At 41.6% G+C, this 27975-nt stretch overlaps 1 long non-coding RNA gene across 25 annotated transcripts in view; it reads left to right on the forward strand.

Moving 5' to 3' along the window:
* Positions 1-22: 22 nt before the first annotated feature.
* Positions 23-27975, forward strand: part of LOC109454099 (uncharacterized) — a 34644-nt gene continuing 6691 nt past the window's right edge. For 2 of the 25 annotated variants that reach the window (XR_012496768.1, XR_002138425.2), the window contains exons 1-7: positions 23-833; positions 1307-1392; positions 4830-5009; positions 8018-8095; positions 8559-8680; positions 15106-15822; positions 22974-23034. This is a non-coding gene — a long non-coding RNA (uncharacterized LOC109454099). The other 23 variants (XR_012496770.1, XR_012496769.1, XR_012496765.1 and 20 more) reach the window with 21 other exon arrangements.

A 27975-nucleotide genomic window follows, 5' to 3' on the forward strand; every position in this document is an offset into this window, starting at 1 on the left:
CCGCCCACCCGGCCCGGCCAGGCCTCCGAGGCTGTGGCGGCGGCAGCAGCGGCGACCCGGCGGAAGCGCAGGCGTTGAGCCCGACGGAGACGCGCACGCTGAGCTTCGCGAGCACGCGCACGCCCCCACTCACACCTCAGGCGACGTGGCGGGGAGTGGGCCCTGGAGTTCCCTGCCTGCAAGGGGTTCCCACTTGGGCCCCGCCTGGCTCCTCCCCGGCAGTGATTCCAAGTCCTGTTCGATGTTAGACCCTTGGAAGGAATGCTAGACGGGTAGTGTTGGGAATTGGGGAACAGGCCCAAGTAGAGTGACTCGGTTACCTCCCTAAATTGTAGAAGCAGCGCAAGTCCTTTAGCTCTCGGTGCGGTGCTCTAAGCGCAGGTCACAGTTAGGGTTCGGCTCTCGCTGAATCTGTAACGATCGCCGCCACAGGCCTGGCCGCCTGCTGGCCCGACGAGCCCGAGCGCTGTGACCTCGTGCCCTGACCCTGGTAGGGCTCTACCTGCTCCACGTGGACCTCAGCGCAGGAGTCACCGTCGCAGTGCTGTCCCCGAGCCCAGGCCGGGCAGTCCACCGGGAGCCCTGCTTCTCCGTGAGGGACAGGATTCTCCGCACAGACCACAGCGGTGAGGTTGTGTACACGGGAAGGGCGAAGCAATCTAGCAAGGAAGGTGGCTTGACGCCGCTTTTGCAGGCTGCTTTTACAAGTGACTGCCGACGGAAGAAATACCGCACGGCCATTGCAAAGAATTGGGTCCCTTACCCCGCTACTAGCGCCAAGCCTTGGCCTAAGGTCGAGGGACAGACGGGACAGTGATTCAGAGGGCTGAGTGGTGAGTGTCCCTCGTCGCCTCAGCCCTACCCGATGTCCATCCCGTGGACTGCTGCCCAGTCCTCGTGCAAGAGAACTGTGATCAAGGGGATAGCTGTCATCCTGGCCTTGTGGATGGGGGCAGACACAGGGAAACTGGCATCCTTTTTGTTGCTACGTTTCAACCCCAGCGTGCGTGGGGTTATAGATATACATATACCGTTCTGAAGGAAAATGACTCAGACTTTTAGATTTTAAAGTCCAGTTTTTAAAAAAAAGCTGAAGAAGGTACGTACTTCGATGACTAGCTTTTTATTGTGCTAAGAAAGGCAGTGAAAATGGTACCACTCATCTTAGTGCCTCATTTCATAAAATAAAAGGCGGTTTTAACACCAGTTACTAGTAATAGGAAGGACATAATCAGAGTGAAGGTCAGTTCTTTAGCTTCTTGAGAAATTCAGTCTGTTTTTCTTATTTTGTCTCATTTGTCTGCAGGTAGACCTTGGTCCTCAGTCTAGAGTTTGAGACCCACTGTCCTAAGAACAAGTCAGAAAGGACAGTGCAGCAGGCACGATGACCAGGTAGGACAGGATGTGGGTGATGCTACACTCTTGCGCTCCTCTGCTCACTGTCCTGGGTTGAGTCACATATCTTCCCTTTGCCTCGTTTGCCCTCCTATAAGATGAAAGAGGTAGAATAGGTGCTCTCGAAAGCCCCTTCCAGCTTTAAAATCTCATGATTCAATGATTGTACTTTGTGAAATCTGGGGCTTTCCCTTTTACTAAGTCACCTAGCTGACACTGGGTCACCACCCACGCCCTCAAGCTGAGTCATTCAGGCTGTAAACCTCACAGTCTTCTTTGCCTCTTCCATCTCAATAATGTTCCATGTCCAGGCAATTAAAAAAAAAAAAATCCTTTCCTCCTGTCTTTCACATTTATTCCTAGTTCCCATCTGAGACAAATCCGGATTTCTGCCATCACCTCACCCGTCTTTCCTCCTCCAGTGCTTCTCACCTCAAACCTGCCACCAACGTAGTACTTCCTAACACAGCCGTTTCATCTTGTGAGTCCTCTGTCCGGATATCTATGATGGCTATGTCACGCCATGGGGTAAAGTCTCAACTCCTGTCTTCAATTGCTCAAAGTAAATCTTTCATTCTAGCCTGATTAGTTTCCTTCTTTTCTCCACCAAACACTATACACAGTCCAATTCCAAGTTGCCTGTGCCTATATGATGACAACACCCAAACTTCCTCCCTCTTAACTGTGTAGCTCTAATCCCATGTCCTCCAGGTGGGACTTCTGTGTTCAGCACCTCATGCCTTTGTTACCTGTTTCACCTCTTTCACCGTTACCTGTATGTCAGCTTACAGATTATCCCCAAACCCATGGAAGCATGTTTTGCATGCTTTTGTAGCTGCCCTCCATGTGTATTGTAAATGCTCAATGAATACTTGTCACTTCAGAAACAAAATGTGTACTTCTCTCGTTTCATTCTGTCCCCATTTTTATTTTCTGCTTTATTTTCTCACTCCTCAGAGAACTTTCTCTTTGTGCCTTTTCAAGGAAATGTATCTAAAACTTCAGTGACAAGCGGAGAGTATGCCAGGGATGGCCATTTCCTCAGCTATGCTCTCCTCTCTGATAGACACGTATTTGACATAGACTTCTAAGACAAAGCTGTCATCTGTGTGGCTTAAGCACCCCGGGGAGTGACTGACCCTGGGAGTTTAAAGTAAATAAGCAGGACAGGGCAATATTAGGTTTGACCTTAAAGAGGAGGACCTTGTGTCTCCTGAGATCCCCCTCTGCAGGCCGTCTCACACAGATTTAGACAAGACATCTCTCCCAGTGGCTTTCTCTAGAGGTCATTCTCAAGTTGAAGATGGTATAAGAACCAAAAGAATAAACTAATACAAAGAAATACAAAGCCTAGACCTCAGACTAGATTGTAAGAGAGAGTTGGCAGGGAATGCAAATTCAGTTGGTAAAGAAAGCAAATTCAACAACCAGACAAATCATGCTTCCCTTTGTTCAGTGTCAGGACAGATAGCATCCATGTTCAAATAGGTTTTCTTTCCCAATGAGACCGGAGACCAAGGCAACAGATAAGTCAAGACTAACGTTAAAGGCATGTGCTAATTAAGGAAAGCATCATTAACTAGAGACAAGTGTGAGAGGGTGGGGGCTGATTTGCAGCTGTGAAATCATGGGACAATCAGAACTACCAACTGGAACTGTGGTGGGAAATACCATTCCTCTTTTATAATATGCTCCTAAAGAATTACAAGAGAGAAAGAGACAGTTTGAATCACCTAATTGCTAGAGTTTAGAATCTAATAGCTGTAATTATATTTCCTATGTAAGTATATTTGAAGTCTGAAAAATGTGCCAATTAACATACAATGATACAGTCATTTAGAAACAGCCTGCCAAGGATAATGTTCATAACCCCAAACCAACCTTGCCGTCTTATATAAATAATGAAGGGAATTTGAACCAAGGCAGCCTGGAATGTTAGAAGAATTAGAAGACCCAGGTTTTGTTCCTGTACACTACAAGCTTGCTATCGGACATTGCTGAAATTACCTGTCATATGCATTTCGATGTTTCACAATTTGAGTTATTATAATAAGATTTATTAACACAGTGCCTACCAATCATAGCGTATGTCCATTGACCCAATAAAGGAACAAATAATTCTATTCCCAGAAAGGCTGTTGAGTGCTTCCAAGGTGTTATATTTATAGTTCAGGTAGCTGCCACTAGGTGGAACTAGTTTGTGCATGAGCAGGTAAGCAGGTGATTTCTCAGGTGTAGGTAATAAAGATGACATCTTAATCAATTGTCTGTGGATATATATGTAACTCTGTTACACTAACAGCTCATTTTGGGAGTAGTATCTAATTTCAATGTATACATTACATGTTACTCAAAGAAATTTGATATTAGATATCGGGGAGGAACCATTTTTAATCGGCGCCATAAATGAGTTCGCTATTCAGTTTAGCTGCAGTGGTAGCAAAGCCACATGCCTCCAGTTAAATGTCATGCTGGTAAGGAGAAGCGAGGTCCAAGGGAGCTGAGATCAGACAAGCACATTGTTACTTAGTTGTTCCTTAGCCCTAGTGGATACCTGTTGAGGCAGGAGAATGGAGCAAATAGTGTTACCATATCTTTTGATAATTCTTTTAAAAGCATCTGCAAATCTAGATAATTCTGTTAAAACCACATGACATTTTCAAACTTTTTGAAAACCTGTGTGTGTGGGGGGATGGACATGGGGGGGGGGGGAATCAACAACCACAAAAAAAGCCAACATCTTCAGCAACCCTTGTTTTAGTGACTCATCCAAAAGATGATAAAATGGAAGAACACACTTGTATCTGTGGAGAGCATAGTTTCCAAACCATTTCAGTCACACTTCCTCTGGAGTTAGATTTCTTGTGCTCAAGTATTGGCTTAATTGCCTGTTAGCTGATAATTCTTGGGTGTTATAGATTGGATGTGTTCCCCCAAAATTTATATATTGGAACCTAATCCCCAATGTGATGGTATTAGGAGGTGGAGCCTTGATGAGGTGTTACGGTCATGAGGGAAAAGCTCTCATGAGTGGCATTAGTTCTCTTACAAAAGAGACCCCATGCCACGTGCGGTTACAGAGAAGCGGCTCTCACCGAATCCACTGAGCCACAATCTTGGACTTCCAGAACTGTGAGAAATAAATTTTGGTTGCTTATAAGCCACCCAGTCTATGGTATTTTGTCATAGCAGCCCGGACAGGCTAAGACAGTAAATTGCTTACCCTCTCTGTATGTAGCACACAGACTCTAGGACGGCCCCCAATGGCCTATTCTCCTCCATGCACACTTTTTGTAATATTCTCCCCTTGTCAGTGGGCAGGAGCTGTGATTTGCTCCCAACCAACAGCCGGTATCAAAGGTGTTAGGCTATCACTTCTGTGTTAAGTTACAAAAGACTGACTTTTCTCTTGCTGGCAAACTTTCCTCTCGTAGGCTTGGATGAAACAAGTTGTCATGTTGGGGAGGCCCACATGACACAGAACTGAGAGTGTCCACTGGACGACAGCCACCTAGGAATTGAGATCCTCAATTCCATATCCCGCAGTAACTGAATCTTGCCAGCAACCATATTTATGAGATTGGAAGCACACCCTTTTCCAGTTGGGACTTCAGGTGAGACCTAACCCCTAGTCAACACGTCGGTGGCAACCTCATGAGAGACCTTGAAGCAGAGGCCCACTAAGCTATGCTTCATAGAAGATGTGACATCATAGGTATTTGTTGTGTCAAGCCACTAAGTTTGTGGTCGTCTGTTGTATAGCGGTAGATTAATATGCCACACCTACTTTTCTCAACTCTAAATGGGAAAGATAATAGTGCGACCCCCCTCCCCTCCAACATAAGCTATTGTGAGACTTACATGAGTTAATTCATGTAAAATGCTTAGCACAGTGCCGGCACATATGAGCCCTGAGTAGTGGTGGGCCTCTTTCCTCAGTCAGAGCCCAGAAGTGACGTCACGCATCTTAATAAGGAAGTTGTAGTAGGCAGTGGCTGAGAGAGCTGCCTCAGTGCGGCTCCCAGCTCAAGTGACTAATCGTGACACTGTGTTGGGGCACAGGGAAAGTTGTGCCCACTTGTGTACTATCGCTGGGCGGCTTTGCTGCGGAGCCTGACAGAGCCCCAGGGGTGCCTATGGAAGCCAGAGGAGCCATGTCCCCACAGAGCGCAGAGGCCCAGCCTCTCCCTTGAGGTGCTGGACAATGAGGAAGAAGCCCGAGCGGCAGAACATGAGTGGATTTCTTCCTGAGCACATGTGACGAACTCCTTGAGCAAGCCCAGAAACAACCGAGCCAGGCTGTGAGATGAGCCTCTGCAGGGGAGTGAGTCCTGCCATTGAGATTTGTAGCTGACTCCCTCCATCAAGCCTTGTAATACCAAGCTGGTAACCCCAAATGGCCTAGGGGCAGGGTCTGTTGTCTGTCATGCTTTTTCTTGTTTCCCCAGAACCCAGGGGAGTATGATGTAGTTGGTGTTAAACAGATTTTGCCAAATTACATTTATGGTACTCCAATAATTATAAGTTGTTACTACTTCCTACTTTGAGATGGCGGCAGTTTTCACAGACCTTTCTCTTGCTTGACCTCACACTTTGACAATAAAGGGAAGAGGATGCATAGTGACGTTGGGCTAGAGCCTCACATGCCCACTGATACCTTGGCACATTTCTGGAAGGAGGGGCAAGCTGGTCCTCAGGGTCAATAGATTGATTATTTTCCACTCCACTGAAGTATCTGAAGTAATACGCTAACTAATCATGCTAAGCTAGAATATGTATTTCCTGAAGAAGTAAATTAACCAGCATACTTCCATTTCTCTTTTGTTATGCAAACAATTCAGGATATGTTCAGAATATGGAAGACAGGGCTGAGGAAAAGAGATGTTGTGGGGACAGAGCCAGGAGTGCAGTTTCCAGGCTCTCGGCCTCATGTGGAAAGGGACTCACTCGGGTAGTAAACGGCCATCAACTGTGATTGGATGGCCATCAGCTGTAACCAGCGAGCCATTGGCCACTAATATAACTGCTGTGGCCACACTAGCAAAAAAATGGGGGCTAGCAAGAAGATGGTAGCTGAGCTAGCAAGTGTGGATTGCAGTTAGGACGGCAGGTTGCAGCTAGCAAAGGAGGTGGGTTGGCAGAGAGAAGTGGACGGCAGGTTGTGGATAGTGTGGCTGCTGCTTCCTGTGTCTCCAACCCAGCCGCCAGTGAGACTATAGTGGTATGACTCCCCTATCTATGGCTCTGTGGGTGTTCCTTTTTGGCCTCACCATGTTCTGCGTTCTTATGTGGGGAGCGGGAGCAGAGACCACGCAGGCCGCCCTGCATGACAGATGTGTGTAAGCAAAAAATAAGTGAGTTGATGTTACTGATCACTCAAGGTAGGTGAAGTAATTGCGGTAAGAAATCCCCTATCACATAAATCTTGAAAGTAAAAATGCAGACTTAGGAGAGTTTTTCAATTAAAAGGAGAATTCGATGTCTCTGAGGATGGATGAGACAACAGATGACCTAGAAAGCAAGAGTGCACCTTTGGAATTCTCTCCTCCAGTATTCAGAGGATTAAAGGATGAGGGTTCTTTCTGCATTTCTGTCAGCTTACACAGTGAAGCTAGTGTCTGGCAAATGCCTCTCCCTCCCCCCTTATACACCCACACACACACTTCCTCTCTGGACTGCCTCTCCCTTGAGGAAAACAAATAAAACTCTAGAGAGACAGGTGTCTTCTTGTCCTCTCCCTCAAGGTTGGGACATTTGAGATCTATACAGCTGTGTGAAACACAAGTCCTCTGGATGGGACACAAAACTATCAATGTGTCCCTTTGATGATTATGAGGTCTTCTAGAATCACCTATGAAAAGACAAATAACCCTGGAACAGGTACTTTGTTTAGAAGGATTATGGACAGTTGGTAGCAGAAGAAGATCTGAAGCATGAGAATTGGAGATTCTCAGGGCCTCCTCATGGTGAAGCGATTGGGGGTGCAGTGGAGGCCTCAAATTTAGTTCTGAAAATTTACCTTCTATTTGTCCCATCTGTGGACTCTTGTACCCAATGATTCTAAGTCTGGGTCTGCATCTGTTTCTTTTTTTCATAGGAGTTGCACATTAAGGTGGGGTATAATCACTGCATCAGATACAATTCTGATGTCATCATCTTCAATTTGCCTTGACATTACTGGGCAAATTGTGTTCCATGTAGAAGTTTTATTGAATTTCCGGACATAAAAGAAGAACCACAGTTAATTGCCCTGGATATCCTTTTCATAGAAATCTTCACTGGTCTTTTATGTCCTCCAAGGCATTATGACTTTTCATATCACCCATATTTTATAAGTAGAAAAGACACTGAAATCAATTTCTGAGCCAGGACGAGAGTCTGGGACCTGACTCCCACACACGGTGATTTAATTAACAAGATATTGAAAACAAACATACTCATACCAAAATTAAATAAACCCCAAATTGACTTGCAGTTCACTTATCAAATGCTCAATTTCATGTCCAACCAGAAATGGAAAGACGTAAGCAAGCCCACATGGTCATTTTTTAAAGCCTAAGTCACCACAACCCAAATTCCTCGTCATCTTTGGGTACTTAATCTGTCCCCATGTCTCTCTCAGACATTTCAGAGTTGAAGGAGCTGGCTACTTCCTGATCTGCCCCGCCTGCACATCTCAGCATATGAGTGTCTTATGCAGGTAAATGTTATAAACATGTGCTTCTATTTCTTCCCTTCCTTAGTGAGGTCACACATTAATATTCCTTGGAGAAGCAGGACTGGCTGATGTCTCAGCACTAAAATAACTTTCAGTTGCTTCCCACATTTGGCCAAATGCTGTTAATATTTGTTAAAGAACATAAACATTTGAGAAATAGGGGAAAACAGGTTTCAGAAAGAGACAGAAGTCAAATAGTAGCACTTTTCAGGGTGAGCCTTAATGCAAAGTACATCAAAATCAACCTGCCTGATCTAATTGTTGTCGAAGCTCATAGTTAAGAGGACCCTGACATGGCATAATATGAACAGCAATATCAAAGCAACTTAGGATGTCTGAAAAGATATGGGTCTTAGAATCAGGGATGGGGGCGAAGGGCGGGGTGGATGGTCAAAGGATTGACTGAGAGAGGGATGTGGTCAAGAAAAGCCTCTTTATTCCCTAGGGTCCCCCAAGGCACAAGCAGCCCTGAGAATATCCACAAAAAACGTCCAGCCTCAGCCAGACTTTGCTGCAGTAAGAGCAGGTGTCCTGAGCCAGGAGGGACAGGACCGGCCCACATTCCAGGTCAGGAAAGATATTTTTAGTTTTGACCCTCTACCTTTGCCTCTGTTCTTGAAGTCCTGGCTTGGACACCCTTGTTTCGCTTTGCTGTTTTCACTGGTAGAGGCAAATTCTTCCCTGCCAAACATCAGGTGAATTTATCTTCATAAGCACAGCTGACATAAACTAATTTTAAGTGAAGCGCCCCTTACATTGTATAACACATTTTAAATGATTTCAAATCATTTTTATAACCCCTTACTACAACTTCACTATGCATCTCATGAGTGACTCAAGCTATCCCTACTTAGTATTGGGGGGGAAATAGGGCCAGAGAGCACTTGGCGTGAGCTCTGCCTCCAGGCTTCACAGCACAGAGCTGGAGGTAGAGCTGAGGTCTCTCGATTCTGTATTTGCCCTCTGTCAGCAACACGATGACCAAATCAGGTGCACCTTAGAGATGATTAACCCATCGTTTTATAAACGAAGGCACCAATTACAGACAATGTTAATCATTGCAGAGTCAGAAAAGTCGGGAGTCAACAAATCTGCTGTCTGGCACCCATACCACTTTGATGTAGCATCTTACATTAAAAAGAGCAATGTACCATATGGAATTGATACCTCCTTTTTCAGAGTGTTTAGAATGTTTTCTTTCTGGAGTTGTGCAGCTCACCACCAGCAAGTCCGAATGACATTTCCGAGCGTGCCATATTTCTGTATAGAGCTACACATTATATACAGGCTAGTAAAAGATCAACTTTCCTTGCTTGCAGGTGAAATTATACCAAATCAGTGAAATAGTTCAAAACGTGGAGTCTCTGAGTGCACGGAGAGAAGAGGAAAGTGGATAGATAATTAAAGAGGACTTTGGTGATGAAACCATACTATAGGCGTCAGGGATTCTTGGGTCAAGGACAGAGGCATGGGGTGGAACAGAAAAGGCATCTGTCGTGTTTGTAGGTTCTAGAAGGGGAAGCTAGCAAGACACTTTATTCATATTTTTACAGTGGTGCTCACATTGAGATGGATTAAAAAAATAGTTTAGTTTCTAATGTTAGATTAAAAGGCACCTTAATAAGTCACCTATATTATAATAATATTTTGCTGTATTTGTGATTTAGAGAACAATGGTTTTAATGTGTCCTATCTAATTCACAAATCCATTTAAATAGTAAAGTATACCATTAAGTGTTCTACTATAAACCACAAAGGAAAGAAACAAAACTACATTTTTTTAATAAAAGAGAAAAATCTTTGAGATCCTGTTTAGAAATAAAGCATTTAAGCTTAAAAAAACAATCTCACATCTCTCAAAGGAGTCAGTTAGTCCAAGTTGTTTACCGATAGTATTTCTGCAATTTGTCCTGGTTAATATTAGTTACATATTTCATTAATATTAATGTCAACTTTAGACTCAGAATGAACTGCTGAAGGGGCAAAAGCTAAAGAATTCACTGTCATTCAGAGGTGCTGGAGGCACTGGGGGAAAACCGTGTAACTGAAGTCAGCGCTGGAAACACTATCACTTGAAGAATGTCTGATCACAGGGAAAGGCAGGGCCAGGGCAGAAACTTGTGTCTTATGAACTCGGAGAGGCTGCACTGTATTTTGACCTCCCCCAACCTGTTTGCCTCTGGCTGCATGACCCAAGCTCCTATGCCAGCTTTCTGGCATGGCTGTTGCTGGCTGCCTCCTGCTCTGGCCCGAACCGGGCTGGCCCTGGTCCACTCGTTTGGTCGTGACCCTCTGCCTGTGGCTGTGGATCCCTCGCTGAGCCTCTTGTCTTCCCTACTCTCTTGGGAATAAAGGACAGAGGAATCCTACCTAATACACTGGGAGGATTTTTTCTTTTTTTAATTGATAAAAGTGACTCCATTATAATAGAACCCCGTAGGATAAAATTATTAAGTACTCAGTAATAAGACCCTATACATGTAGCTACTGTCTTCCCCTATGAATACAGTTGAATTTTCAAGAGTTTGAAGCAAGATTACGTGAAATAAAACTCATACAATAGGTATGATCGTATTGAATAGAAGAGACAGAGATGTAAAACCAGAAGACAATGAACATTTTTAAGGAGAGCGACAGATGACAGAAATTTACAGAGGTCTGTGGTTTGTACTGAATACCTTAAAATTTTTAGGTTAATATAAGACTGTATGGTGAGTCTGTGTTACTAATGACTCAGAAGCTCAGGGTGACCTACCTTAATATCAGGCTAAAACCAGCTTAGGGTGGCTCAAGTGTCGGAAGTGCGAACAGTTGCCAGACATGATGATTTCCAAGTAAGATGTCAGCGGGTATGCTCAAAACCCCCTGAGAATTTGAAAAGCAACTCATGCTGTGACTTTCCGTATTTGCCTTGGCTTCTCTAACAAAGATTTATTTTTGTTCATTAGAAAAGAAATTTCCGTAGGATGACAGAGTTGTTTTTCAAAAATCACTGTACATTAAAACAAATTTTTTTAGATACCTCATATAAATGGAATCATGAAGTGTTTGTCCTACACCTGGCTTATTTCACCTAGCATAATGTCCTCCAGATTTATCCATGTTGTTGCAAATAACAGGATTTCCTGCTTTTTTTAAGGTTGAATAATATTCCATTGTATGTATCTTCTACATTTTCTGTACCCATTCATCCATCTATGGACATTTAGGCTGTTTCCATATCTTGGCTATTATGAATAATGCTGTAATGAACATGGGAATGTACATATTTCTTCAAGATACAGATTTCAATTATTTTGGATATGTACCCAGAAGTGGTTGTCAGGGGCTGGGGGCGTGGGAAATGGGGAACTGATGTGTAACTGGTATAAAGTTTCAGTTCCACAAGACGAATACATTGCAGAGATCTTCTATACAACACAGTTTCTATAGGTAACAGTACTGTATTTATGGTGCTCTTAAAATTTTGTTAAAAGGTAGATCTCATGTTAAATGTTCTTACCACAATAAACAAACAAACAAACAAACAAACAAAAAAACCCTTAAGTTCCATCTATGCAAAGGAGTCAGTCCATGATTTTTCCCTTTCCTCGCTGTGGGGAGCAATACTCAGAGAGCTTGGGCAGAGAGATCATAGTTACTATTCAAAAAGGGTGAATTGAGTTATTACTCAATATTTAGTAAAAATCTTGAATCATAAAAAGTAATGCAATTTAGATTTATTTAAATAAGTATATTTACTTTGTTAAGCAATATACAATACATGCCTGCATTTGTAAGAATTATTGAACTATTATTAATAGATATATTGGTATAAATAAAAGAGATCCATGATTTTAAAAAAAGATAAAAAAATAAATGTTTTATTAGGGAAAATTTCAAACACATTGAAAAGCAGAGAGACTAGAATGCTAAACCCATCCTCTACCCATCCCCCAGCTTCAATGGTTATAACCTTGTGGACAATCTTGTTTCATTAGTACCCTTGCTCTGCCCACGTAGATGATTTAGAAGCGAACTCTAGGACTGTATCATTTCATTATGTTTCACTAAAAGATATAGACTATTTCTATAAATACATCCACAATACTATCACATCTTAAAGATAATAATAATAATTCAGTATTCTCATGATACATCAGGTCAGAGTTGAAACTATTATTAGAAATCTATGCAGCATATCTCTTTTTCCACTGACTGAGATGTACATTTGACAAATAGTCCCTCTTGGAGGCTATATCAGAGAGTAGTTCCAAACTTGGTGTTCTTGAGTGTTTCATCGGGATCTTATAATGTGCATATTGACATTCACATACACTGCTTTATAATTTTTTGTCGACTAAAATAATTGTCAAATTATCTGGAAGAAATATTTGGAAACTTTTGACATTCGTTATTTTCTAAGTATGATGATCTTGGTTCTGCCTACAGAAATTCCCTCACTCACCTCTGAAAGGAAGAGGAATGGCTTCAGGAAAAATGTCTTTAAGTGCTTTATTTTTCACAAGTTGTTCATCCTAACCCTAGCTCTTCCCTGCAGGAGTCATATAATTATGTCCTTAATTGGCAACTAAGAAGACCTGCTAGCTACTTACCAGAAATTACACTCTTGAATTCTTTGCTACTCAAGTATCTATTAAAAGCTCAACTAAGAGAAACAATGTCCATGGATGATTTCAGCAAGAGACACATTTCATGCATTCCTTCATATTTTGTTCCCACTCTATTCCCAACATCTGTGTCTGGCGAGGGTACTACATGATATTTGTTAATTGAACAAGTGTATAAAATCTATCCCTGGATTAAGTCTCTTAAGAGCTAAGAGATATATTTCCATAATATATTGTTTTTCTCCCTAAAGAATTATTGTTCCTGAGCTGTATTTCATATGATATCCTGGGATTATACTGAAAACTGCTCTATTAATTCTCCTATGGAGCTCATGTTGTTAGAATTTACACTCTCTACTTTATGAAGCCCCTCAATAAAATTTCTTTTCCGGTCCTAGTATCAGGAATAGTCTTGCATGTGTTGAGAAATTTATTTGTTTTTATTTTATGGATAGTATGAATTGTGTTACCAATCATATTTCCCTTTTCACATTCCCTGTCATAGAGTGTAATTTGTAGCTCAAAATGACAATATAATTGCATTTTTCAATTAATTCATTCTGTTTTATGCCCCCCATGTTTATTTTTCCTTTTCCACGCTCATAACATTTGTAGTTTATGATTTATTAGCATATTTTATTGGTAGCTTAATATTTTTTATATATCCCTTTAAGTGATTTTAAATCTCTTTCAATAAGATAGAGTATTAAGAAAAAAGTTTTAATCCATCAGTTAAATAAAATATTATGTTTATAGTACAGATGAATTTGACAAGATGGAAATATCTGCTTCAAAAGCCACAGAGACAAGACAACTCCATGGAAGATACCATTTACTGTTTATTCTGCCAACCACCTCTTGCCCTCTTTTGGAAAAAAGCAACTCTTTCCTCTGGAAGCTGTTCCTCTTGCCACTGCAATCATGTAGTTTTCTGACCAACTCTGCCTCCTAGGAAGTGTTGATGGGCAACCAAATCAAGCTTTTCTTGTCAGGCATTTCTTGGGTTGTTGTTTGTTAGTTGAAGAGGAGCGTGTAGTACACATGAGGCAATCCTATCCTGTGATAGAACTGAGATGTAAAACTTGGAAACTGGAAGTGATCAGATTTCCTGCCACGTGGAGAAAGCCTAGCTCTGTGGGAGAAAACATTGGCCCAGAGCAAAGAGATAGCAAGTGAGACAGAGAAAATAAGTGTGAGAGAGAGACCTGGCAGCATTCGAGTCCCTTGTTCCATCGGTTCCCGACCCAACTAAATCGGCTTTTCACAGGATTTGGATACTCACGCCTTCTTTAGATTTTGTAAGATAACTACTTCTTTCCCTTTTTCTTATGTTGGCTCAAATTGGGTTTCTGTCACTTTCAAGCGAGGGTCCTTACAGATGTATGTTTCTTGAAAGCTTTATCGTGTGGAATCTGGAACATCTGCCTGCTTACAAAGAGAAGCTTGGCCCTAATCCTAGGCAGCCCCACAGCCCACCTTTGCACGGACGTGATTTACTCTTCATCTTGGAAAGTGTATATCTGGCTCTAATTTTCATTTAACAGAAATTCAGCTGTGCCTCTTATAGATCTGGTGTATAAAATATTTTCATTTTCTTTTGCGATATACCAGTGTTGCAGGTATTTGTCAGCCACCTCAAACTCGAATTGTTTGCTCTCCCAAGTATGTACAAAAGTTGGACTGGCAAATTGTTATCGGAGATGTAGAGACATGATAACTAGCATTTTCCAGATTGTTCTACTTCTAGCTCTATATTAAATTAACAAAACTCTGTATGTCTGAGTGGGTAGAGTGAAAAGAATATGGACTATAGACCAGGACCCATGTCTTGGCTTTACACCTAGGCCAAGTTCCTCCGTCTCTCTCAGCTCCCTCCTCGGTAACTTGTGAAAGAACAATAGCATTTACCTCAGAATGTTGTTGGAGAAAATATGTGTATAGTGTCAGCATATAGTACGTGGGAGCTATTATCACTATGTTGGCTCCCATAGAAAGACATTTTGAGAGATTTAACAATTTGCCTTCAGCCTTTATAACACACACACACAAGCTGTATGTATGTATCTGCATCCTTTGTACAACTATTACCTAATTCCCTATGTAGAAATATCCTTACAACATGTCCCTCTTAGGATTTTTCCCTAGAGGAAGAATAAAGACATTTCTCAATTGCTGGTTTTCTTTTTTATCTAATGATAAAAGCTGTGTGAACTCATCTTGTTCGCCTGCCCCCATCTTCTGTCTTTCCCTTTCCCTCCCCTCCTTGATTGTCAGAGAGAATAGAGCTAAACTTAAAGCTCACTTGCATACAACTAGGTTAACCTATCCACTCACTACCTCCTCAATTACTTAGCATTTATTATTTTATCGATCACGTTGCAGGCATTCTCAGATTCTTTCTGGAAGTACGCTGCAAGGTCTGAACAATGCGTGTAATAAAGGCCCCTGCTTTTTCAGCAACGCTCACATGGAGAATGGCTGAGCCAGGAGTATGAGCATAGCAGCCCCAGTGTCTGACAGTTGTTGGACACTGTGTCCAGCCTCCATTCAGGCAGCAGCAACACATTGGAGCTTCTGTTCTCTTTCCTAGTCAGACTTCCGAGAGGCGCCCTCTCTTTCAGACCCCACATTCCACACAGCCGTTTTCCTGCTGTCTGGGAAGAAGAACCACAGTGCCAACATTTCTGCAGTTTCATTTGGGGTGTCCACTGCTGAGGCCGCACTAGACAAAGGAAGGCCATGTCTGGGCTGGACACACAGATATTTCAAGAATTAACATCTTTCTTATTGACTAAGACTGTCCTGGCTTTTTTCTTCTCTCTGAAGAAGGCTTGACCCTCCTTTGTCTGTGTTCCTCTAATTTCATGATGCCTACACTGGTTTCCACGCCGGATTTCCCTACTACAACAGGAGATTAGAAGCTGTGTTTTACTCCTCCGCCAGCCTCCAGCATGTCTCACAATGCTAATACACAGTTTTCAACGCATGTTAAAGGAATAAATGCATGAGCAACAGTATTTGTCGAGACTATCCTCAGCACAGCAAGAAAAGGTCATTGAATGGATGCTTCATATATTTCATTGATCTAAAACTCAAGAGGTAAAAATATGGAAATAATTATTTACTACCAGAAATAAAATGTAAATAGGAATTATTCACCACCAATGGTATTTTGTTCTCATTTCCAGGAATCAGCTTTATTTCATTTGTCATGATGGCTTGCATTTAAAGGTAGATAACTTACCTAAGGAAAAAGTTCATTTTGTAAATGTCTTGCTATATCTCTTTTTTACAAAATCTTTTTTATATATATACCTTTTTTCTTTGAGAGAAAAATAAAAGCCAGGAAGGTTTTCTAGGATAGAAGTTTCCAAGTTTCTGCTTAAAGTATCCTGTGCCATTGTCAGCCCATCTGCCAGTCCAGGCGCCTCTATTTTGGTTTCCGATATTCTGGTCCCTGGAGAACCTCTTGGGACATTCATTTTCTAGTCCCCATCCTACTCCAAGAACGCTCTTGGGGCTGCACCCAATAATGGTTACTGACTACTAGGAAACTATCCTTGATTAAAAACAGAAAGTATGTTCTAGTGGTGACATGTATTTCCATATCCTTACAAGTAAGGTTTACAAAAAAAAACATTTTGCATTTCCAAATTCCAGAAACTGTTTGTTGACAATTTTCTGAGAAAAATCAACCATACATTGTCTTAGTTGGTCAGAAGATGCAAGTCTGAATGACTCAGTGTAACCTTCACCTACCTTATTTATCTGCTTCTCATGACTGACTATGTCTCAGTTGCAAGGAATGAATTGATATGATTGATTATTTTCCTACAAGTGTTATCCTCCAAAACGTAGGTCAAGAAACCTGGGCAAAAGCTCAAGGGAATTAATTTCTTTATTTTTTTCCATTACTTTAGGAAAGAATTCTTCTCTGCGTTACTAATTTCAAATAATCCTCCACAGGTGTTTCGTTTTTATTTGCATTATTAGTGTACTCTCTCAGCTAGCAATATTCTGGGCCTCTTACTATTGCTAATTGGACTTTGAAAGTCCAAACAATACCAAAGTAGCATTATACTGGGGACAGTGACTGTGATGGTTAATTTCTTGTGTCAACTTGGCTAGCCTACAGTACCCAGACATTAGATTAAACATCATTCTAGATGTTTCTAGGAAGGTATTTTATAGATGAGATTAACATTTAAGTCAGTAGACTTGAGGAAAGCAGATTACTCTCCTTAATGTAGGTGGACCGCATCCTATCAGGTGAATAACTTATTAGAAAAAATCTGAACTCTGGTAGAAAAGGATTTCTTCTAGCAGATGACCTCTGGACTTTAACTGCGTGTCCTCCCTGGGTCTCCAGCCTCCTGGCCTACTTTGCAGATCTTGAGCTTGCCAGCCCCCCACATTTCTATGAACCAATTCCTCAAAATCTCTCTCTCTGCTTCCCTGATACATATACATATATATATATATATATATATATATATATATATATATATATATATATATCAGATATATGTCAAAAGATGTATAGCGGAAGATTATATGTAATTTTATATTTTATATATACAATTTTATATATTACACAAAATTATATTTTTTATCATAAAATTATATATATATATATATATATATATATATATATATATATATATATATACTATTGATTCTATTTCTCTGGAGAATCCTGATTAGTACTGCAACCTCTGTAACCTTTTATCCTATGTGTTCAGTGAAATCTGTACAGCCACAAGGAGTGATGCCAGGTTGACATCTGTGTTTTATGGATCTGCTTTTATAATGTGTTACAATATATTCAATACTAGGGAACTAGTGTGTGTTGAGCCAGGGATAATTATTGACTGATTGATTGATTGATTGATTCAAAAAATTAGGATTTCCTGCTATGGAGCAGGTCACTGCATGTATATTGACCAGTGATCGTTCCTTTAAGTTAACAGGTGTTTCAAAATCTCATGCGTTTCTTTCCTCACTGCAATTCAAGCAATGATGATGGTTTTAAAAGTTCTCATGGTTTGGGTTGCGACTGTTAGTGTCCCAACTGCAATTTAGCAACAGAAGAGATCCAATGACATAACCATCATTCTATCAGGAACTCATTTGCCAGGATTCTCATCTACATACTTGCACTTTAGTTCCTCTTCTACTGCTGGAAGTATATAAACAAATGGAAGGAGCAGGACGCGGGGCACAAGGGAAAGCTTGTCCTGGATAATTGGTGTGATGGTGGGCAGCTTATGTTCTGAGCTTGACTGAGGCAACACAAGTGCGTTTGACTTCCCCACTCCTCACCACAGAATGTGACAAGAGGGGCAGGAGCAGAGCTAGGCAAAGGCAGCTTTAGGTTTCCTGTCACCCTTCCCCACCCCTCCTTGCTCATCACTTTTTTAATGACCTCCATGTTCTGAAACATGTGCCTTCCTTCCCAGTGGCTGATATTCTCCCATTTCCTCTGGTTGGTGTGAGCTTTTCCCTGGTTCCCAACCAGCCCTGTCTTCCTTGGGCACCTGTGTGCCCACTGTCCATAGCAGTAAGCCTAGGGGAACAAACATGCGTGTCAAATGGAAGGGTAGAACTGAGCTAGATAATGGATCGGTATTATTTAATATAAAGTTTTCAGACTTTTGATTCATTGCAAGTCCACTAATCACGTACTATCAAGGCCCTTTTGTATATGTTACTGTATGTAACCATGTCGGCTACAACAGTACCTTTAGAAATACAGGTTATTTGTGGGGTGACCATGTAGTGTATCATCCACACTGGAAACTCTCTTGAGAGTAAAAGGAGGCACTATTAATAATTATTCAAGGCAAACCAGTATGTGCACACATCTAGTTATTAGGCACTTATTTTTCCTACTTTCTCCACTGTTGGCTACATTTCTCTTAATACCATAAGGCTGCTCTGTGAATAAGAGGGTATTGTGGTTATTTTGTATCTAAGCACCCAACTGTCTTTGCTCAGAACTGTTCAAATAAAAGACAAAATCTAATCATTAAAGCCTATATTTGCATAACATCCTCAGAGAACGCAGTGGGATGTTTCTGATCCAGAAAGCATTCTTTGATTAGAGAAGCTCAGAGGGAAATGACAGTTTAAACTATCAAACAGTTTAACATCATGAGGTCTATCCCGTGGGGAGGGCGGGGGTGGAAGGGGCAGCCCACCTTCCACGAGTCAGTTCCTTTCCAGCTCTCATCTTCTAGCTCAATGAACCTCACTGTGTGTTTGCGGAGAGCCCAATTAAATCAAAAGGTGGAATAAAATGTGTTAAAAATAAAATTTCCATTCATTTCATAAAAAATAGATAGTATATCACACTTCTAGGAAGAAGAGGGAGTTGCAGAGGCTGCACAGAATCCAGCTCATGATGAGATAGATTCAGCCTCAGAGACTCTGGGAATCTCTACTTTAACCAACACAGAAAGAAGGGAGATTGCTTCCTCTTTTAGTCTCTGTTCTCTTTCACAACCTTGACGGTTGGGGGATTGTTTAACTTGTGAAATGCCTTTTATACAATCTGCTTTGGAAGGCACTTTGTTTATGGTCTGACACTGTGCAGCTTTCTTTCCTTTTCTTTCTTTCCTTTCTGTCTCTCTCCTCCTTCCCCTCCCCCCCCTTCTTTCTCTCTCTCTTGTCTAACACGGAAATAACTGGTTGTTCTGTCTTTAGAGCCTTTTTTCTCTCCCCCCTCCACCCCTGCTTCTCCCTTGCCTTCACTTTTAAAATCAGCTACAAGAACAATAGATTAAGAGTAAATATATATTTATTTAACAATAATAGAATAAAGTCTTTTCCCCTTAAAGTGTGTATAAAGATATGTTTGTCAGTATTTTATTAAAAGTATCTTATGTAAAGAAAGTTTTGAATGATCCTAAGTGGGTTTTGGTCATGTCATACAATGTACTCGTATAAACTTCTGAAACAGAGTAGCCTTTAATTTAGTCAGTTTACAAAATGTCATTCTGATTCTTATTTGATTTTTTTTTTTTTGCCTGCTATATCAGCCAGTTAACTTCCATTAAGATATATTTTGAGCCAAGTATTTCTTTTGTTTTCGTTTTCACTGGAAACAATATGTCAATTGATAGTCATTTGAATTTAAATTAAATAAGTCTATTTAAAAATATGTTTTAATATTTAAAGTGTACTGGGAATTTGTGTGTGTGTGTGTGTGTGTGTGTGTGTGTGTGTGTGATTTTAAACAATCTTTGTTGATAGAAGGGAGAGACAAATAATCTTTTTCCTTCTAACAGTATAATAACATATTCTTCAAATGTGTGGAAAGTATTGTGGAAAATTATTTTCTAAAGATGCTTTATTTTGGCTCTCAATAAAAGATTTTCTTTATCTGATTTGCCTGTGTAGAGGACACCTGCAACTTATTTTCGCATTTATATTTTTACTCGCTTTGTATTTTTTCCTTCTGGAGAACCGACTAATTTCCCAGACCCCATTTATCCAAATTCAAGGTGGTATGTCCCTTGGCTATATCTGTTAGGTCCTTTACTTCCCTGCACACAGCAATCCATTCAACAATGGACAGGTAATTCAAGCTAGATTATTGATTGTAGTTCTAATTTTCAAGAAGAGAGGTGCTCCCTTTTACAGGGTCTGCAACCTTGAGTATAATGGAGCTTAGAGTGGCCAGGCACCATTTTTGCCAGCACTTTGAAAGAGTCTGGCTACGAATGAGGACAATACAAAGGAACAGAGAAAAGAATCTGGTGACATTGGATAGTTTCCAGAATCTGTTCACAGCTGACCTGAGATGGACTGTCCAGGTTCTTAAAAATATTTGCATTTGTTTTCTAGATTTTTTTTCATTCATTATTAGTGTTTTATCCTTACCAACTTGAGGGCACCTAGAAAGAACTGCGAAGACAGAAAGCCATGGATTATACCTGACCAAAAATCAGGAATTTTGCTGTTGCCACAAACTAACTGACAATGTCTGAAGCATTGTTTCATCAGGCCGAACCGAGGACCCTTGAACAAATGAGCAATAAATGCAAAGACCAAAATAGAATTCGTGTTATTTTAATAATACTTAAAAGCCTCTTTTATCTGGATTAAGCTTATCATATGTCACCACTGGTGACCAGTCACTCATATGGAGAGGACAGCCAGGTCACCACATTATTCAGTCACTGTACAGCTTTGTTCCTAACCTTGCCAAGTTGTAGTGACTGTGCAACTTACACGCTAGGGAAATTTTGGTTTGTCATTCTTACTCAGTGAACTTACCCAGAAAGTTTGTCGTAATAATTTGAATTCTACGGATCTAGTACCTTTAAAAATAGAAGCAAGAATCCCAGGATCCTAATTCTGTTGAATGAGTCACTTTTTATTTCTGCCAACGACCCCTTAGGGAATCATTCTAAGGGCTAAATCCTACAAGAGCCATGGATGGATTTCCTAACGGGTTATGCGGAAGGGCGTGGACATCTGTGGCTTAGGAACAACTTGTGAGTTGCAGAATGAAAGGCAAAAGCACACCTGCTACCGACATTCCTCCTCCAGCCACCTATCATTTCAGCATCAAGGGACAGTCTCACGAACAGAATAGAGAGCATATTTATTAAATAAATGTTAGCAAATCACTTTACTCTAAGCCTTCATTCCTCTTTGATAAAAAATGACAGTACACTTTCTAAGCCTCTGTGTGTGTGTGTGTGTGTGTGTGTGTGTGTGTGTGTGTAGAAAATTAATGAAGATCCACTATATATGTGGAAAATATTTAGAAAGCAAGGCTCAATAGACATGTCCTTCCTTCATGATCTGGTCCTACTTGCCTCTCCAATCTTTCACCATTATCTGCTCTCATCCCTCCAAACTATATTCAGCCCTAAATACTATCTGATTTCTTTTGCCTCTGAAATCTTTGCAAATGCTATTCCTTCTGACTCAGAACTCTCTGGTCTCCACCAACCCCCGCCAAAATCTGGCTAATCCGCAATCATTGTTCAGGTTCCAGTGCATATCCTAGTTTCTTAATCTCCCCAAACAGGATTTAGGTATTCTATTACAGTGCTTCATATATTGTGTGGTACTTGTCTGTTTTCTTATTTGTTCCCTTCACTAAAAGGGTTTTGCAAATGACATCAAAACTAGCATTACAAGAAGGACACTGCAGCAAGTTTTCAAACTGGATCAATATAGGCCTAAAATTTGACTAAAGTAAGTTAATATACCATGAAAAGTTTCACATTGAATTCTTCATAAGTAATAGTCCATATCCTCAACTTTTTCTTGTGTAATGATCTGAACGCAGGTGAAGAATTTAACTTGAAAATAAGAAATTAACTAGTAAATGCCATATCAAGTGTGGTTTTATTTTATGTATCTTTAGGATTAGAAAGGGAACACTTGTTGTCATGCGGGGCGGCCTGTGGGGTCTCAGCTCCCGCTCCCCACATAAGAACGCAGGATGTGGTGAGGCCATAAAGGAACACCCAGGGAGCCATAGGTAGGGGAGTCATACCACTATAGTCTCACTGGACACTGGGTGAGACACACGCAATAGTACCCACACGATTTGCAGTCCGCCATTCACTTCTCTGCCTGCCAACCAACCAACCAATCAACGCAGCTCCGCAGTTACATCAGTAGCCAATTGGCCAACTGGTCACAGCTGACGGCCAACCAATCACAGTTGACCGTCATTCATGACCCGAGCCAGCACCTCCACACGCGAGGCCGAAAGCCTGGAAACCGCTCTCTGGGACTCTGTCCCCACACTTGTATATGATTGTAAAAGCTAAAAATGTCCATCTTATGTGCTTAGCACAGGGGCTCAGAAGGTAACAGTCCTGTTTAGTCAAATGGGCTAAATTTATTTGATCAGCATATGAGTGTACAAGTGTCTTATGGGGTAAAAACCAAGAAGGTTTCTGTTGTAATCCCCAAGGTCTTTAATGACCGCTGTTGGGGGAGATCCTGCACCCGGGGTGTTAAAGAGCAGATCAAAGGCTGAGAATCACCAAAAAAAAAAAAAAAAAAATCTCACTTTTTTATTTGGCCTCTTGCCTCCAGAGATTCCAGCATTTACCCACACTTGCAGGTTTTATGCCTAGACACCATTTTGGTTGTACTTGACTGTTAATTTCCCTCAATCTTCTGTGTGAATATGGACAAAAAAAACATTAGGTTTTTCTTTATGCTCCAACTTTATACCTTGGAAATACTTATTGTCACCTCTGGCTCTTCGTATACAGGGGCAGAAGGGAAGTGGCCTTGCTAATACAGGAGTGGACCATAGACATCCTCACAATACAGGTAAGTAAACTGAGGCGCAGCCGAAAAAACCATAAAGCCTCTTGTAAAGAGGTAGTGCTTGGCTATCTGGTGTAAAGATGGGTGTGAGTTCTTCAAAGTCGTTTAGCTTATGAACACAATTTTAAAAGACTTGGAGCATAAGGCAAGTAAAAAAAAAAAAGAAAGAAAGAAAGAAAGAAAACAAGAAAGAAAGAAAAAGGCACTGCATTCTTTCCAAGTGAAAAGCCCAAAGGGAACAAGGTTTGATGATGTCCTAGATTTCTGGGACAGTCTACACTGAAATGATTGTTCTTTTTGAGTAGCCACATTTTTTAGGTCATTAGTAGAAGGCAAACTTGTTAATACCACTGTTATTTTTTGTTAATACCACTGTTATTTTTTGTTAATATCCCCTCCCCACTTTTTGTTTTAGTCTAGTAAATCTAAAGCATCAAATAAAATTTAAAACATAAACAAAATTTGGGAGTGTGGTGCCTTTATATTTATTTCTAGTATGGAATGTTCAAAACCATAAACTGCCACATTTTTGTAAACTGTTATCATTTTATTATTCTGGGTTGAATATTTTCTTCCCAATAATTAGGGCAATCCCAGGATCCCTGACTTAAGTCTGTTTGAGTTCACATATGGATGCCTTTGACCCCTCTATGCTCTTCCCGCCTGAATGTGGGGGGAAGCAAGCAGATGGTTATTTTTCTTTCTAATTCAAGCTGCTATTCAAACCCCAGTGAGAAGCAATGCGAATCCCAAAGCCACTCATTTCGGGAATTGTGCCCTGGTGTTAGGAGAGCTGTGCCCTGCTGTGAGGAGAGATGCGCCCTGCTGTGAGGAGAGGTGTGCTGGTGTGAGCAGAGGTGTGCCCTGGTGTGAGGAGAGGTGCCCTGGTGTGAGGAGAGATGTGCTGGTGTGAGGAGAGGTCTCCTGGCATGAGGAGAGTTGTGGGCACCCTCCCCAAGAGCCCAGTTCGTCTGCATATTGGTTTATTGGCAGCTTCCATGAGCATCAAGGCACAGCAGGACTGAGTGAGAATAGCAGGACATCTCTAACCTGTTTCCCTTTTATGCTCTCATTTGTAATTTTGTGGGGGTAACTTTGTTTCACCTAATCAAGGCAACAAAGGAGTACATTTCTCAGGAGCAGGGACCACTGGTGGATGGGACAAACTGAATTCGGTTGCCAGAGAGAATAAAATTCACATGCAGGCTCTGTTTGGGAAACCCCATGGATTGTCTATGCATCTTTCCTTGAGTTACTTTATTTTGATTCTGTGGGAGCTATTTTACAACTATGTACATTGTAAGTAACTGATGGGCATACAAATCCTGTCCTGCCTATATGAGTTTTATCTACTCTCCTCTGCCCCTGTCCCTGGTATGTGGTGTACGTGTGTGGGGGAGTTTGCTGCCATTTGCAATTCCCTTCCACACACCTTCATCCTATGTGTATTCATGTTTCTTGGTTTCTTTTTGAATCAGCTGTAACATCTACTTACTTCCCTCATCGAATAAGTTAAACAAAAATTTATCACATGTCCATTAAAAAAAAAATCTATGAAAGTCACAATTGTAACTTTCTTTGAAAATTAGCTTTTAACACTCAATTTCCTCATTTGGAAAATGAGCATACCTTCCCACTTTCCTCTGTGAGTTTTTGGGATTGAATGATTTATAATTAACTGGGTTGAAATGATCCCTAAGGGTTGAAAATGTGTCTTATTTCCTTTTGTATTCCTAGTATCTGGGAAAAAGAATCTGCCCCAAAGTGCTCTTTATCATAAAATACTAGACTAATAGGAGGTATTGTTGTTGGTGTCAGACCTTATTGACAGCACAGGAGGCAACAACCTCTGACCTCATTTTGAAAGTCGCCAGAGGGTTCATCTTAGGTAGCACTCAATGAGTGTAAGGTGCCCAGCTCACGTGCTGGGCAAATGGGGACATGGGTACACCTACTGGTTTCCGATTCCAGGGACGAGGCCACCAGTGGCAGAGAAGGGTTAAAGGAGACTCTAAGAGTTGCCTCTTCCTTTCTGGGCCCTTTGCCCCCAGGGACTCAGAGGTCAAAGGTGCTTTCTCCATGCAAACCTTCAGCTGGTCTAACACACTATTACTTGTCACTTCTCCGGGCCTTTGCCTGTGCTGGCTGAGGGGGGAAGATGGACAGATGGCGCAGAGAGCAGGATTTCGGGCATGCAAAATCCTACAGTGAATATAGAGTCGTCAGAACACCTAAGGATTGCCAACACTTATTGACTGGATCTATATCCTGCTTTTTACAATCAAATTACTTATTTCAGTTGAAAAATATAAAATCTAAGACTTTAAAATAAAAAGCTCAAGTTCAAAATTGAGGTCTCTCTGGAAATATTCTGTGATGATTTTTAAGAGTTGCAGGATTCTTAGGTTCACTTTTCTGCTCTTTATCTCTCCCTGGTCTCATAATGCACAGGTACGTGGAACCTCTTGTTCATCAAACATTCCTAATGCACAGGTTCACAGGAAGATAACTCGCGTTCACAGAATATTTGAAAGCATTTCTCTATAGATGCGGCATTAGGCTGAATAATGGCTCCCAAAGATATCAGGGCCTCATCCCTGGGCTCTGAAATTCTTACCTTATATGGAAACAGGGCCTTCAGAACAGTGATTAAGTGGAGGATTGTGACAAGGGGAGATTATCTAGATCACCAGTAAGAGAGTCAGAACGCAATCACAAGCCACGTTATGAAAGAGAGGTGGAGATTTGACACAGACAGAAGAGGTAAAGGCATCGTGACCACAGAGGCAGAGACCAACCTGAGATGACCATAAGCCCCGGAATGCCAGCAGCCCCAGAAGCTGGGAGATACAAGGAACGAACTTTCCCCTGCAGCTCCCAGAGGCAGCACAGCCCTGCTAACACCTTGATTTCACCCCAGTGAAGCTGATTTCAAACTTTTGGCTTCCAGACTGGGAGAGAATCAATGTCATTTGTTTTCAGCTACGGAGTTTATAATAATTGGTCACAGCAGCCACAGAAAACTAATACAGATACTTACACAAACACAAAGACTCTTGTAGAGTCTTAAAAAACAAAAGGCAACTGCCTCCCCCAACTTTGCCAAGTGTATTCGTTTGCTAGGGCTGCCATAACAAAGAACCACAGACAGGGTAACTTAAACAACAGACATTTATTCTATCACAGTTTTTTGGAGACTGGAAGTTCAAGATTGAGAGGTCAGTGGGGTCGATTCCTTCTGAGACCTCTTTCCTTAGCTTATAAATGGCCCTCCCTTCCCTGTGTCTTCACAAGGTCTTCCGTTGCACATTCCTGTGTGTGTCCTAAGGGCTTCATATGTAAGCAAGTCAGGCATATTGAATTAGGGCCAACCCGTATGACCTCATTCTACCCTCATTACCTCTGTACAGATGCTATCTCCAAACACAGTCACATGCTGAGGGTGAGGACTTTGAAAAAGATGTACATTTTGAGGGGGACACAATTCAGTCCATAATACCAGGTAACATCATTATCTCCATTTCTACTCAGGAGGGAAGACCACAGCCCAAAACTGTGCTTAATCTGACACCGCTTGTCATGCAGGAGGCCTGCGGGGTCTCTGGTCCTGCTCCCCACATAAGAACGCAGGACATGGTGAGGCCAAAAAGGAACACCCATGGAGCCATAAGTAGGGGAGTCACACCACTATATTCTCGCTGGCGGCATCCGCCTCTCTGCAATCCGCTCTTGTCAGCTCAGCCACCATCTTCTTGCTAGCCCCCATTTTCTGCTAGCGTAGCCACAGCAGTTATATTAGTGGCCAGTGGCTCACTGGTTACAGCTGATGGCCAACTGGCCACAGCTGATGGCCATGCAATCACAGTTGATGGCCATTTACTACCTGAGCCAACACCTGTCTGTGTGAGGCCGAGAGCCTGGAAACTGCTTTCTGGGGCTCTGTCCCCACACCGCTGATAAGTCTGGGAGCTTGGACTTGAAATCAATTTCCTCTGACTCCACTACTGAGTTCTTAAAAGTAATAATAATACAAAATTGCTGTCATGCAGGGTGTCATGCGGGGTCTCTGGTCGCTCCCCACATAAGAACACAGGATGTGGTGAGGCCAAAAAGGAACACCCACGGAGCCATAGATAGGGGAGTCATACCACTATGGTCTCGCTGGCGGCTGGGTTGGAGACACAGGAAGCAGGAGCCACACTATCCGCAACCTGCCGTCCATTTGTCTCTGCCAACCAACCTCACTTGCTAGCTGCAATCCGCCGTGCTAGCTGCAATCTGCTCTTGCTAGCTCAGCCACCATCTTCTTGCTAGCCCCCATTTTTCTGCTAGCGTAGCCACGGCAGTTATATTAGTGGCCAGTGGCTCACTGGTTACAGCTGATGGCCATTCAATCACAGTTGATGGCTATTTACTACCTGAGCCAGCACCTTTCCATGTGAGGGCGAGCACCTGGAAACTGCACTCCTGGCTCTGTCCCCACAATTGTTTTAGGTAGAATTAACTTATGTTGAACATTATTTCTCATTAGAAAAATTTCAGTCAGGTGGAGATAAAGATACCAAAATTAACTAAGACGCAGAAAGTCAATGGAAATGAGAGGACCCCCAGTGTACGTTATGAAACTAAAGGTAGACTGACATATATGAACTTCTAACATTTGTGCTTCAGAATATAAAGAGTGAAATGAAAAGAAGTCAAAGGAAGACTAGGGAGCTGTCTTAGAAAAGTGTCTTTTTTTCTACCTCATCCCTCTAGCTCCTTCTCAGTAAATTCAATCTGAAGCTGAAGAAGGTGGAGCCTGGTATAGTCTGAATCACTACAGTATTTTTAAAAAGTCTGCTGTACAGCAATCACTCTTATAACCGATTTCTTGAAATATCATTTTGGGAAAAACAAACATCTGCAATGAATTATCAGTTATTTTTAAGAGAAAGTAACATA

Source organism: Rhinolophus sinicus, linkage group LG05 (genome assembly GCF_036562045.2).
Source record: "Rhinolophus sinicus isolate RSC01 linkage group LG05, ASM3656204v1, whole genome shotgun sequence".
Lineage (NCBI taxonomy): Eukaryota > Metazoa > Chordata > Mammalia > Chiroptera > Rhinolophidae > Rhinolophus > Rhinolophus sinicus.